Source organism: Nesoenas mayeri (assembly GCF_963082525.1).
Source record: "Nesoenas mayeri genome assembly, chromosome: 2".
NCBI classification, from domain to species: domain Eukaryota; kingdom Metazoa; phylum Chordata; class Aves; order Columbiformes; family Columbidae; genus Nesoenas; species Nesoenas mayeri.
The window spans coordinates 130718090-130731288 of NC_137543.1; positions in this window are offsets into that span (position 1 = coordinate 130718090).

Below are 13199 nucleotides of genomic sequence, written 5' to 3' on the forward strand. Positions count from 1 at the left end.
CCTGTCCTGTTACAGAGCTTGAGCCACAGCCCCAAAGCCAAGAGGATACAGTAGCTGACTGTCAACCTTCCTGGTCCCACGAAGAACAACCACTTCTGTAGTCATGTCCTTTGCATGCCCAGTGAAGCACAAACACAGTGGTCATGCCAAGAAGAGCCCACCCATCCTCTTCTGTCCCGTCTCAGACCAAAAGGTCCTCCAGGCGAGGTGTCTTTTTACACCCCCCATTGCACATGTGGGAGGAAAGGGCATCACAGGGAATTAGTAACTCCACCATCAGAAAAAAGCTGAGGCACAGTTTTGACAAGGCAAAACTTCCTGGAGATTTCCTCCCACTCTGCTCCCTCCTATGGTTTCTCCTGGAGGAGGGGGCAACCAGGCCCCTTATTTATTTAACACCAGATTGTTCAAAAAGAGGTTTGAGCTGACTGTATAAAGAAAAATAGGTTTCATTACCTATAGGGCTTCACTTTTCAGAGGAGCTTGTATTGTTATGTGGTTTGAATTGTTTGACAATATAATTATTATTATTAGTCCATAATGTACACTAACAGGTCTGGTGGTGAAAGGCTGTATATTAATGCACAGTAACTATGTTTCTCTGGAGGGGGTTAAACAAAACTGTAACTAGGGTCAAAGGTATGCTTTTGCCTCTATCTGTTAGAAACCAGACATTCTTGCTTAAATTTTAATTACAAATTAATCAAACAAAAATATGGCAAATTTTGCACTGGGGAGGCAAATGTTAATTTCACAGCTAATCAAGAAATATCTAATATGGGAATGCTCTAATGCTAAAGATTACTGTAGCTTTCCTTTGAAAATACACCTGATAAGATCCTTGAATTGGAACTGAACACTAAAATCAGGAAAGAATGGCATAGCACAGTGAACTAATTTTTACACCTTCTCTCTGTCCGATGGTTCAGATTATTTCCTGGCAAGGGCTGTTAAACCAATATTTTTTTCTTAGTAAAGACTGACAAGTTTCTGGAGCTCTTCTATGGCTGCACTACTTTCTGTGAAGGAGAGATAAGCCCTTTCCTATTTGCCAAACAATGATGGCAAACAAAGCAGGATTCTATAGGAAGCAAAAGGATTTTTAAAAAATGTGTTTTATTTGTTTGGCTCAATGCAGTTGCCTGCTAGACTGAACAAGAAAATATATTTTACTCACATTTCTCTATAACCCATGTTCCAGTACAAAGTACAGGCATTAAAGTCCGGGTACAGATCTGGTTTCAGAGTGACTAGTCTGTTTTTTCATATGAAAAGATTTGTGTAGTAATAATGCTGGAGATACAGCATAATAATAAGAGGTATTGAAAGTATTCTTCCTAACTAGCTCCCTGCCAGGGGAGTAGCCTACAAAACACTCATCTCCTGGGAGATGCAACATTGGGTGGTGGTGACTAAAATGCGCCATCCCTTCTTCTGGGTTATCAAAAGCGCATAAAACATGATGCTTCCCGAAAAGAAGTGGTACCATTCAACAAACTAATGAAGCTCACCCAGAAATGGGCTAGAGGTAGAAGATGGAGATGGTGTCTGGAGTATGTGAGTTCAAGAGGTGTCCAGTCAGATAGACTCTTGGAGGATTTCTGTCAAAATACTAGTGAAACTTCACTTTTAACAGCATGATTATGTTTAGGTCAATACAAATCTTCATGCTTCCTAGTTTATTCAACATCCTCCTAAAACAACCTCTTGCTTCCCTGCATTTGGCAGGTTGCACATATATATTCCAGTTCTTCTGGAACTGGAACTCATGCTGCTTTTGACTGTGCCAAATGTCTTAGGCAGCCAAGACGTAGCTTTGCCACTGGAGACCACCTTGTGCCCTCACTACTCAACAAGCTTTGCTGTAAATGCACTTTAGCACTGCAAAGACCGGAGGAAAGTGTATGCACTGGTGGTGGTTTCTTCATCACCTGCTTATCTTGAAGGAATTTTCCCTCCTGATATGCTCCCCTGTTAGTGAGGATAACCCCAGTAGACAAATTCGAGGTTCCTCAAATCATAGTTTTGTCGGTGCCAAGACATTTTGAGGAGATGCATTACTTCTGCTGTGGCTGTCACCGCCTCCTCTTTGCTGGAATGTGAGAACTCAGCTTCTCCTCGGTCTGCCAAAGTCCCACTTTCCCAGTCCAGCTATTACCCTCCCCATGATGGAAGGAGAGCTGCTGCCAAGGACTCATGAGAGAAGAAGGGGAAGGGGCACTGGGCGGATGTGTTATGGCAGGGAGGGAGATGATCAGTGGAGAGAGGAAGGAAAAGCCAGCTAGGCTAGGCCAGTCCCCACTTTCTTCCTGTTCTATCAAGGAAGAGAGCTAGTGCCTCACCAGCCACACAGAGGAGGGCAAGCCAAGCTGGAATCGGACCAAAGCTGCATAAGGAAAGGAGGCAAAGGCAGAGACAGATAGTGCTCATGCAAACCTGCCTCTGTTCTTGCATTCTTTATGCGACTACAGTGAAATAGTCTTTCTTTTCTGTGTGTTTCTGCCAGTTCCCAAGGGAAGTAATATTTGAGAATAAATATTTGATGTCACCCAAGTGTTTGGGTTCCACAAAGACAGAAATGTTTGTTTCTTAGCCATCACCCAGGTCCTCACTTTCTTCAGGTGCAGAGCTGCTCTGGGAGACCAGCCAAGCCAGGCCTTTTCATGGCACACTTCACCATGGAACAATTTCAGGCTCTCGTTGCTGTTTGCTGCAGCATGTTAGCAAAGGCCTCATCTTCTTCCTCGAGGGATTTAGTGGATTTGGTGACTGATTTGCCACTTTTCTAACAAGGGCTTGCCAAAAGAAATATAAGCACAGTGATCTGTCTCTCCACAGTCTGTCAATCACCCTGGTTATATGGTTTTAACCGTGTTGCCAGATGCCTTGAGGCTTTGCCTTGTTAGGCTCTGTTTAAACGTGCAGGAGATATTGTCCCTGTCAAAAGGAGCTCTGACTAACCTATGAAATGCTATAACATGTAGGAAAAGCATGAGCCAACCACCAAGGATTCGTAACTGTTCTGTCTGGATTTCTGCTTATGTTTTCATTTCTCTCAAACTGTTCTCCTCCCTGTTTGTTCCTCTCTGTAGTAGACTCAGCCAGTACCTGCTGAGTTATGAATTGCTCAAAAATACACTCAGTGTAATGTGGGTGCATACAGGAGAGGGGTCACTGAGGGCAACTGGGCATTATTAATATTGGAAGAAGACAGTATCAAAAGGCTTCTCCTGTTCTGCCCATCCATTCATTGCTCCTACAGGGGAAAACTTTGTGGTTTGGGAGCATAAAGGATGTCATGACCCCTCTTGAATCTGCAAATCTTGCAGATTGCATTCCTTGTTGCATCTTGTCCAGAGAAGGGGATGTAGTCTTCTTTCAAGCTGGGTGATAGCTACTTAGCAGGAGACACAAGAAAGAGGGGATGCTAGAACAGCACAGGGAGTCCTGGAACTGAAGTTTTGTCCCCCAGCAGTGTGCAGGAGCTTCTGTCTGTTTGTGGAGGATGTGGCCTTTCCTTCATCAATCCTTTGAACTCTGTTTTTGGTGATGGCAGGTGAGAGGTGTGTACAGTTCTCTTAATTACTACCTTACCCTCCTGTGAAGTGTGGAACAGGCTTTATTTGTAATGAGTTTGCTCCTGTAACAACTGGGGAAAAAAAAAAAAAAAAGAAAAAAGAAAAAAAAAGAAGAAGAAGAAGAAAAAAAAAGAGAGATCTTAACAAATGACATAAAGACTTTTAAATATAGAATACTCTACTAATTGTATGGTAGTATAAACCTATCTCTCTCTAATAGATACGTTCATAAGTCTTCAGACTAATGGATACAATGGAGAGGATAATTGTAGTTATCAACACATAAAAACAAAAAGAAAGAAAAAGGGCTATTCCTACACTAGACTCTACATTCTTGACTTCCTTGAGCCACAGTGCAAAACTGATTGGCTAGGAAAAGATTTTTAAAACACAAGTTATAGATATTTTTAAAAAACAAATTATGTTGAGTTTGGTTTTGAGCTTTATAAGACAAGGTGGAGAATCCTACAGTACTTCCCTGATTTGGTCAAAGAAACCGCCCACAAATTTTACCATAGGATCCTGCCCACCAGTAAAGTCAGCAGTGTGAGCAGCAGTTGTACCCTGGGTTAGATATCTGGTACTCAGTATCAAAAGAAAGTCAGATGCAATGTGATAGATGTATCAAAAGATTCCTCTTATGCCACATTCTCTCTTTGCCCTAAAAAGGAAATAATGCTGCTTTGGAAGCATAAATGCCGTTATGACATCTCTTGCATCTGTGACTCTTCTTCTCATTTCCACTTATTGATTATTGCATCTACATATTCCTTCTCCTAGGCTATGTGGGACAGAATTAACCCCTAGTACCCAGCATGAGATATTGATTAGGTACCATGTGTGAGGAAGAAAGGGGCAAAGTATTAGTGATGCTGCTTTTGTAGACTTGTGCTAGCAGGCTGTGAATGCACCTCCAGAATTTAGATTACATCCAGCAGAGCTAGAGAAACAAGGCTGTGGTCTGGGAGGAGAAGGTGCTTTAGCATAAGTACCACTTTTGTGCTCTGTGTAAATTCATTTAGGAGGTATATGAAAAGGTGGGTGAGGGTCAGAATTTCTTACTGCTAAGCATAGTCTCCTTAGTCCCTCAGTTGCTAGAATTACATGTGAGAAGGTAATAAAATTATTTCTATAAGAGAATGTCTCTCACACAGAGAGATTTATTGAGGCATAGCCCAGCTGCCAGAAGATAAATCACAGGCAAATGGGCAAAAGTGATGAATTACTTAAGGCATTTGAGGCTTGGGACAGTAGGGCATCATGGTCCATGGGGCAGTATTGCAGACTGTCAGTACACTGGTCACCCTTCTCTCCCACTGGCAGGTGAAACTGGGCATCCTGGGAACCTCTCACCTCATTCTGTCCCCTCTGAGACAAGGCACCACAGCCTCTAGAGTGAATTTCCATCTGGTTGACATAGCCAGGCAGAAAGGTGGTGGCATGGGCAGGGCTGGGCTTGAATCCTCTCTAGACACCCCAAGGGATGTGTCATTTTGGCTGCCAGGGAGGAGGAGAGGCAAAGGCTGCAGGAGCCTGTTCTCTGTGTTCCTGTGCTTCCATCTCCCAGTTCTCCTCACCTCCAGATCCCTGCTGCTGTGACCCAATTTTCCAGCTTCAGTTTGTGCTTTGTCCAATTCACCCTGGCATGTTGTCTTGGCTCCTTTTCTTCCTGCTGCATAGATTTAGTAAATGGCATACTGTTAGCAACCCCTGGTAATAAGTTAATTCCACTTTCATTTAAGTGGCTGTGGAATGTCTAAGACATTATATAATTTGGATTTCAGGTATAATCCAGGTGACACAACACCCTGTCACAGGAAGGCAAAACCCAACACTTTTATCTCATAGTACATTACACTTTTTCTTTACCTCCTCTACACTTGTGGTTCTGGACATCGATGATGTATCTGTTTATATTATTTAATGTGCAGTGCCATTCATGGTAATACATTACTGCTTGCATTCTTTAGATATTTTTCCTCTGTGAACTCCCAAAGGGGCTCAGGAGAAGGAAATGGGCAGATTTCAGAATGGAAACCCCATCTCCTTCATCTGAAATTTAAACTACCTGGGCAGCAAAAAAACCTCTTCCTTTCTCCTTTCACTATATTCTCAGCACTAGTGTAAAAATGGGATATCTCATAGGGAAACCCACATAGCAAGTGGCACCATATGTGATGCTGAAACATACTACTCTGTTAGATGCTAATAAGTGTGTCTAATATGGGTTGAAGCTGATGGGTCCACTAGCTGGATTCTAGGCATGCTATGTAAAAGAAGTGATTAAGCCTTTCATGAATTAAACAAGCTAACACAATAGAGGCCACCTGTCAAAGTGTTTGCCATAAGAAATGCCAGTGAGAAAATTATCCAAGAAGAAGGAAGGTTTTCCCAGGAATTTGAATACAAACACAGGGCTGAGATGTCAAGTGATTTCAGAAGTAGAAAGCAGTGAGGACACATGTTTTGAGTGGAAACTAAAAGATAGAAAGTGAACTCTTGTTTTGGGCAGACAACTGGACAGGATGGGTAGACTGGAACAGTGCAGAATGAAATAGTCAATTTTTTTTCCTTTTTTTCTGTTTTGTTGCAGAAAAGTGTCTTTGAGAACATTTTAAGTAAACTCCAGTGCACTGAAGAAATACCTAGCACATAATGAAACAAGCTGTGATTCCCTGTGCTTTCAACTCATCACTTCAGTCATGCAGGTGATTTTTAAGGGGTACCCAGAAGTCCAGGAATAAAACCCATTGAGTCAAGATGTAATTGAGTTGAAGAAAATCTTATGTCAGGTGATAGAAGTAATTACAAAATTCAAATGTTGGCTAATATATTTGAAATTCAGACTGAAATGGAACTTGCCAAAAGCAATAAAAATAGCAGTCTGAAGCATTCCAAGAAGTCAAAAAGGGTGACCTTTCACACAAGAGAAGAGCTCCGATGAAAAGATTTTGTTGAGTACGAGAAGTCAGAGCAGATCACTCTCCCAGCTTCAGATGTCAAAGTAGACCGGCAATTAGCAGGGATATAGCAGATTTTTTGAGGAGTCTGGAGTGTGTTAATGACAATAGTCTTCAGCAGGATCTACAGAACTGACAGATCAGCCTCAGAAAGAAATTAAAGGGATGACACAGTAGAAAGAACTGGGAAGTGAACCACCTAGAGAATGTAGATGGAATGGGGCATTGCCATATGTTCCTAGCTTTTTCTGAATTCATGGAAAGCAGGAGGGGTCAGAATGGAAAGGTCAGATGATCCTAGTTCACGGGATAGAAAACATCACTTCCTCTGAAGGACAAATCCAAAGCTCATTTCTCTGAAACAATAAGACTCATTTGTTTCAGATGAATGGCTGGAAGGTAGGGGAGGAAAGGGCATTTCCCATATCCAGCTGAACCGGTCCAGCTCTGCTGATGCTGCAGAATTCACCCAAGGAGGAATTAGCTAAAACTAACACAGCCCCCTCATGGGCAGTTTGGAAGCAGCTATCCATCAGAGCAGCCTGAAATACAGCTAAGAATTAATAAAAACACATGATACCTCCAAATATCAATAAGGAATTCTAGGATGAATTAGCAAAGGACATGGCTGTTCACCTTGACCTAAAAACTGCAGAATTAGATCAAGAAATGAATGCCAAGGATCCTCACAAATTTGGAGTATGGATTTTTTTGCTGCAGCAGCAGTGTACTGGAAAGGAAAATACCTCTTGTGGGGAAGTTGGAAGCTGGTGTTTTTCCACCTGGTAAGTGCAGCTTGCTGTCTAGTAAGTGTAATGGAAAGGGAAAGGGGACAGTAATCCTGGTTTATCTACTGTATGAAAGGCTGGAAAGAAAATATTGGTTTGCAATATGAAACAAGAAAATGAACAATTCAGCAATGCAAACTTTATTGGTAATATCCGACGCCCGCCCGATCCAAGTCGTGCAGCTATTCTAAGGGAACTATGAGAGACAGCAGGGCAGGCTCCCTCAGACAGCATCCAGGCTACTATTGCAACAGAATAACCTAAGGCTACCATTTCAGATGGTAGGGTGACATCACCCAAACTTTGCCCCCTGCCTCACCCACAAGCTAATTTGTTGCAACAACCTGCGGGTGTTAGGAGAGGTTTTGAGTGGGTGGATGGAAATCAAGGTAGCAGGAACATTTGTACTTTTGTTGTAGTGCCGGGTACCACTGACACCCCACCCCTGGAGCACAAACCTTCACCACCACTGGCATTTTTGGCAACAACTTTTGAAAATACTCTCCAAATCAACCTTAGGCAGTTTGGAAAACCACGACTAGTTTTTGCACATAAGTTTAAAGTACATTTCTGGGGTTTGTTAAGAGAATATGAAATATTAAAACCTGGGTTCAAGTTAAGGCAATTCAGTATCTGTAGCTCTTTGTAGATATCTTCGAGAGAAGTGTTTTGTCATGGGTACCATTCACATAGCAATTGTGCCTGCACTCATACAGCTATTAGAAACTGAAACAGAAAATATCAAAGCACTAAAAATAGTGATGGAAGATGCCAACGAGTTAATAGTCAGGGACACAGCTCCTGGACAAGCGTGACCACAAGTAAATCTTAGATTTGTTGTTTTCTTCTATACCTTCTGAGATGGTGATTTGCCCTGCACAGCAGAACAGATCTTGGCTTTTCTTTTTCACTTACTAGAGGATTTGCAGAGCAGGAAAAAGGGATTACAATTCCTCTCAGCAGAAAGTAATCCTTTTAAGTTAGGTATGTCAGCCTTCATTGAGAAGTGTGGGAAAGTGTGTGCTACTTAAAATGCTTGACAGGTCTCAGAGAAACGTGGTGGCAGGAAGATGGGAGCAAAGCCCCCAGTTGTGATTACAATGGCCCCCAAATCAGAGACTGTTGGAGGGAGCAGTGAAAACAGAGCTCAGGAGTGAGGACTGATTTTAATGTTTATGCACCTCAGTAAACTCATAGCACTAAAGTCCAGGACTATGATTTAGAGTGGTATTTGTTCATTCAAAATGAATGGCAAACACATTTTGCATTTGCAAGGCTGCTTCAGAGAGATGGTGGTGTTGTCCTGCAATTTTGCTGTGCATCGGCATGTTAGCAAGACCGTCCACATAAAATGATGGATCTGCTATACCTGATACATATTCTGAGCAGCTCACACTTGCTTCAGTACAAATTGTTCTCTTCAGAAAGTTATAGTGTGATTATAATGGTCACACCAAGCCCAAGATACAACTTGTTGTTATGAGTTTCATGGTATAGTTTAGGAGTCCGAAGACCTGGACTGACACTATCAGCAACGCTTTCATGGAATAATCAGCAAGGATAGAAACTATTCAGGACCCAGTTGTTGCAAAATAATTCAGGCTTAATATATAAGGTTGAAGTTGAAGAGTATTCAGAGTCCAACTGGACCTAATCTGAGCAGCTGAGCAGCTGAGATCCTACTGACAACACAATAACAAAAAACTATTGGGGATTAGAAAAACAAACTTCCAAGTAATATGAGAAGAGGTAAAGCAAATGGGCAGGAATTCAGCAATGGAAAATCCACACTGAGAAGTATTTGAGGTACAGATGTGGAGAAATCAAACTAACAACATTTAAAAATCCCACACTTCTAATAGAGCAACATAAAAAGCAATAGCTGACATGAAGGCCTTGAAAATGCTGAGAAGGAGAATGATCGTGAAAGTACAAAATGAAGTGGAAAGTTAACAGAAAAAAGAGAAACAAAGCAACAAATTGCATAAAATAGAGAAGATATTATCAGGCCATTCATAATGTATTTGTAACAGCATAAATAGCTGCACATCTCTATTGTAACTGAATGCAATTTTATTCACTCTAATTTAGCACAGGATAGTCAACACAGTCATTTCAAATCTGTTGTTTGCAAACCAATATAGCATCTTGACAGCTTTTAACAAACAAAGTGCTTCACAATGTAGACTGCTAGGGACAAGTGAAAGAAACAAACCCAGGGCCAGCAGTGGAATACGTAAAATACGTGTCTTTCAGGAACGTACTGCACAAGAGCTCTTTATTCTTTCTTATTTTAGGAAGCCCACGTTTCAATTTTTCTGATATTATACATAATTCCTGCATTTGTCTGCTAGTGAATTCCATCCTCCCCACCTCACCCTCAAAGCTTCCTCTTTCTGCATCCTGAGTGACAACCACAGGTGCCTCTATAGAAGATATTGCAATGCAAACCAGTATTTAAATGGCCTGCTTTGGTGAAATGGTTCTTTGTTTGCATGTAACTACTCTCCTAACATTCACTTCTAACAAATACTCTCCATATGGCTGGAATATGAAGGCTTGGAACTACTTAAACGGGTAGTCTGCCATGTGTTACACTGAGGATCAGATATCATGGCACATGGAGAGGTTCTTCTTCCACGTTTTAGGATGGCCGTCTCACCTGTTCTTCACTTTACTACAAAAACATTACTCTTCTCTGATTTTACTTTAAGTCAATATTTACAGCACAGTATTTAAAATACCCAGTCAGGCCTGGGAACTCATTGTAGTAGCAGACTGCACAATGCATTTTGGAGCTCTCCCCTAAATTAAAACCTACATATAATATTTAGTTCAATAGGGTCCAGAGAGTATTAAAATAGTAAAAAAAATCTGAAATTCCTTTTAGCATGGCAATTCACAAATGGGTTTGAAGGCAATTTACAGACGAACACAGTTGGTTGATCAGATTTGCTTTCATCAATGGAAAAACTAAAAAGACGGCGATTATGGGCTTATTTCAGCCAGATTACATGGGCAAGTGAATTTCTTGCTGTCCTTGCCCAACTATCCAGACTAGAGGACTTGTGGAAGCCTAACCACATGCTGCTAAACAGAAACCTGGGTGCAGGACATGCCCCCACACATCATCCTGGCATCCCCCGGTTCAGACATAGCTATTGAGTGTTCTGTTTTCTCAAATCCCAAAGAAAGAATGGTAAAGACACACATTTTCTAGCACTGCAAACACTGGAAGTACTTCACTGACAATCCCAAGAGGGCTCATTACCTGCGAGCCACCTGCAGAGGCCACCCAGCTGAGATGGGTGATGAGTGGTTGGCAACAGCCCCATCAGAGGTGTCTGCCTGCAGTACTGCCAAGATGGAGGGTGCTCCTCAGGCCCACCAAGGGAGAATTGTTCAGATGCAAGAATGGGAGAAAGGAACTTTATAAAATATGCCCTAAGCACATCATTTGGTTACCAAAGCTGCAGCAGGAAAACACCGACTCAACAGGTTTCTGCTGCATCTGTTCCACATTGCATTGGACAAGTGAAGATTCCCAGTGTCAGTGAGACCAGGAAAAGCAGCACATGGGCCTCCACCTCACCTGATCTGTCATCTTTGGGAGGACGGCTCCACTCAAAGGGCTGCTTTTCTCACTGAACTACTGAGTAATCATGAGAGAAAGTGCCTGATTAGTACCACTTGTTTTGATTAATAAAGAGACACATAAAATGTTGCAAGTTTTTAATAAAAATTAACCCCTTAATTGAGGAACCGAGGTTATTCAGAGAAAAGTAGGCAAGTAGTTTCACATCTGTGTTCATTTCTCTTCCTCCTAGCTGAAGAGTGGAAGAGTATAATAAAAAGGGAAATTGCTTGTCGGAAAAGGTGCTTTAAAATTGATATGTGCCAAATTTTCCAATTTGCTTTCTCTAGTTTGATTTGCTTTCCATCATTTGTGACATTTTGAAATCTGAATTCTTGACTTGCTGTTGAAAGAAACCAGCTCTGCTTCCCATCACTTTCACCTTCAGATTTCATTCGCAGAGTTAAGGGCAGTGGACTCAGGAAGCTGGGGAACATGCGTGATGACTAATTGTTACAAGTTATGGTGACATTGTGTACTCTAATAAGGAATATATTGAAGATAATGAGTAAAAGGATCTAAAGCAATGGACATATATCCTTGACTGTCAGCATCCTTATGTAAACTAACTTGGTAAGTCAGCAAAGTTCCATTGATTGATGTCCTTAAAGTGAAGTAGCTAATTATAATATGAAAACCATACCTCTCCTCTAGAAGTCACTCACACCCAAAGAAGATCCCTACCTACTGAACACATACAATGAATTTTTAAGACACTATCTTTAAATGAAGGTGAGAAGACTCTTAGCCAATTAAGACATAGGTAGGAATGTTTATGTGTTAGAAAGGAAGGGTTCAATGCAAGCCAATGTATAAATAACTGAAGTCTTGGAAAATGTGGTGTGCTACATGAAATAAATATATTGCCTCTGCATGTAAGGTTGGCTTATTGGACACAGGGTACCAGACCCCGCTGTGGGACAACACTCACACAAAGTATTTACAGATACATCATCTCCATTTCTCTTTATTTTAGAGCTTTTCAAATGTCTTACACTTCATACTTGTACTGCAGAAGTGAACATTTTAAGTTATTTGGAGGATAAAAGTGTATTCCCCCAGACAAGACCGCTCCTCTGAGAGTAACAGCCGCTGCCGTGCGAAGAACGGAACATGCCGGGTGCCAGCGCGGAGCAGCCGCTCCACCCGCCCGAGCACCAGGAGCCCGGCAGCGGTACCGGACGCCTGTTACCCCTCCCCAGCCGGGCCACACGAGGTGCCTCGTTCCCAGCCCGCCTTTCCCGCCGCCGCCGGCCGGCTCCACCCCGCCACCGCCCCCCGCTCCTCCCTCCTCCTCCTCCCGCGGCAGCCATGGTGCGGCGCGGCCGGCGGCGGCGGCGGCGGGCGGCAAAGGGCCCGGCGACGAGCCGCGGCAAGGTGAGGCGGCCCGCCGGGTTGGGCACGGCCGGGCCACGGGGAAGTAGCACCAACCCGGCCGCTTTCCGCCTTCCCGGGGCGGCGGCGGTCTTTGTCCGCTCCCCGCGGGACTGTGGGGTGGGCCCGGGGGGCGGAAGAGCCGCCCGCCGCTGTCGGCGGCACCGGGACCGGCGGGCGGCTCTTCCGCCCCCCGAGCCGCGGTCCGCGGCTGGGACACACGGTCCCGGTGAGCGCGGGGGCCGCGGTCCCGCCGGGCGCCCTCCACGTGGCACGGAGACTCCGGGTTGCGCAGCGCCCGTAAAGGGGGGTGGGTGGGTGGATGGATGGAATCCGCCTTTGGGCCGGCCACCGTCGGTGTAGGGGAAGCTCCAGCGGTGCTGAGTCCTGCAACGTCCGTAATAAAGGCTGGCGTGTAGCTCATGGGGGAAGAGCTTTGTTAATTAATTAGTTTCTGTAAGCCTGGGGATGTCACTTTTGAAATAGCTTTTTTTTTTTTTAAATTCTGCCCTCTTTTGTTGAAATGCTGGCGATGCCACAAACACATATTTGAGTTGCCTGAATACATGTGAGTATTTATAAGGCTGGAGGCTTAGGGAAAAACACAGACATGCTTTGATCGGCGCATCCGGATGCAGTCTGGTCCAAGCCCAGTGCACTTGGATGTGTAATGCTGCTTGTGTGGTTCAAATCTTGAGTGGTGGTATGGTGAGTCTCCTGGCTGGTGAGAGGGAGGGAGGGAGGGAGGGAAGAGAAGGTCAGCATCTTGGTCAGCTCTTGCTGATGGAAGATTAGGGCTTTACATGTCTTTCTGTGGAACAGAAGGGTTGTAGAAACACTGAAGTGTTTGTTAGGACATTTGTCC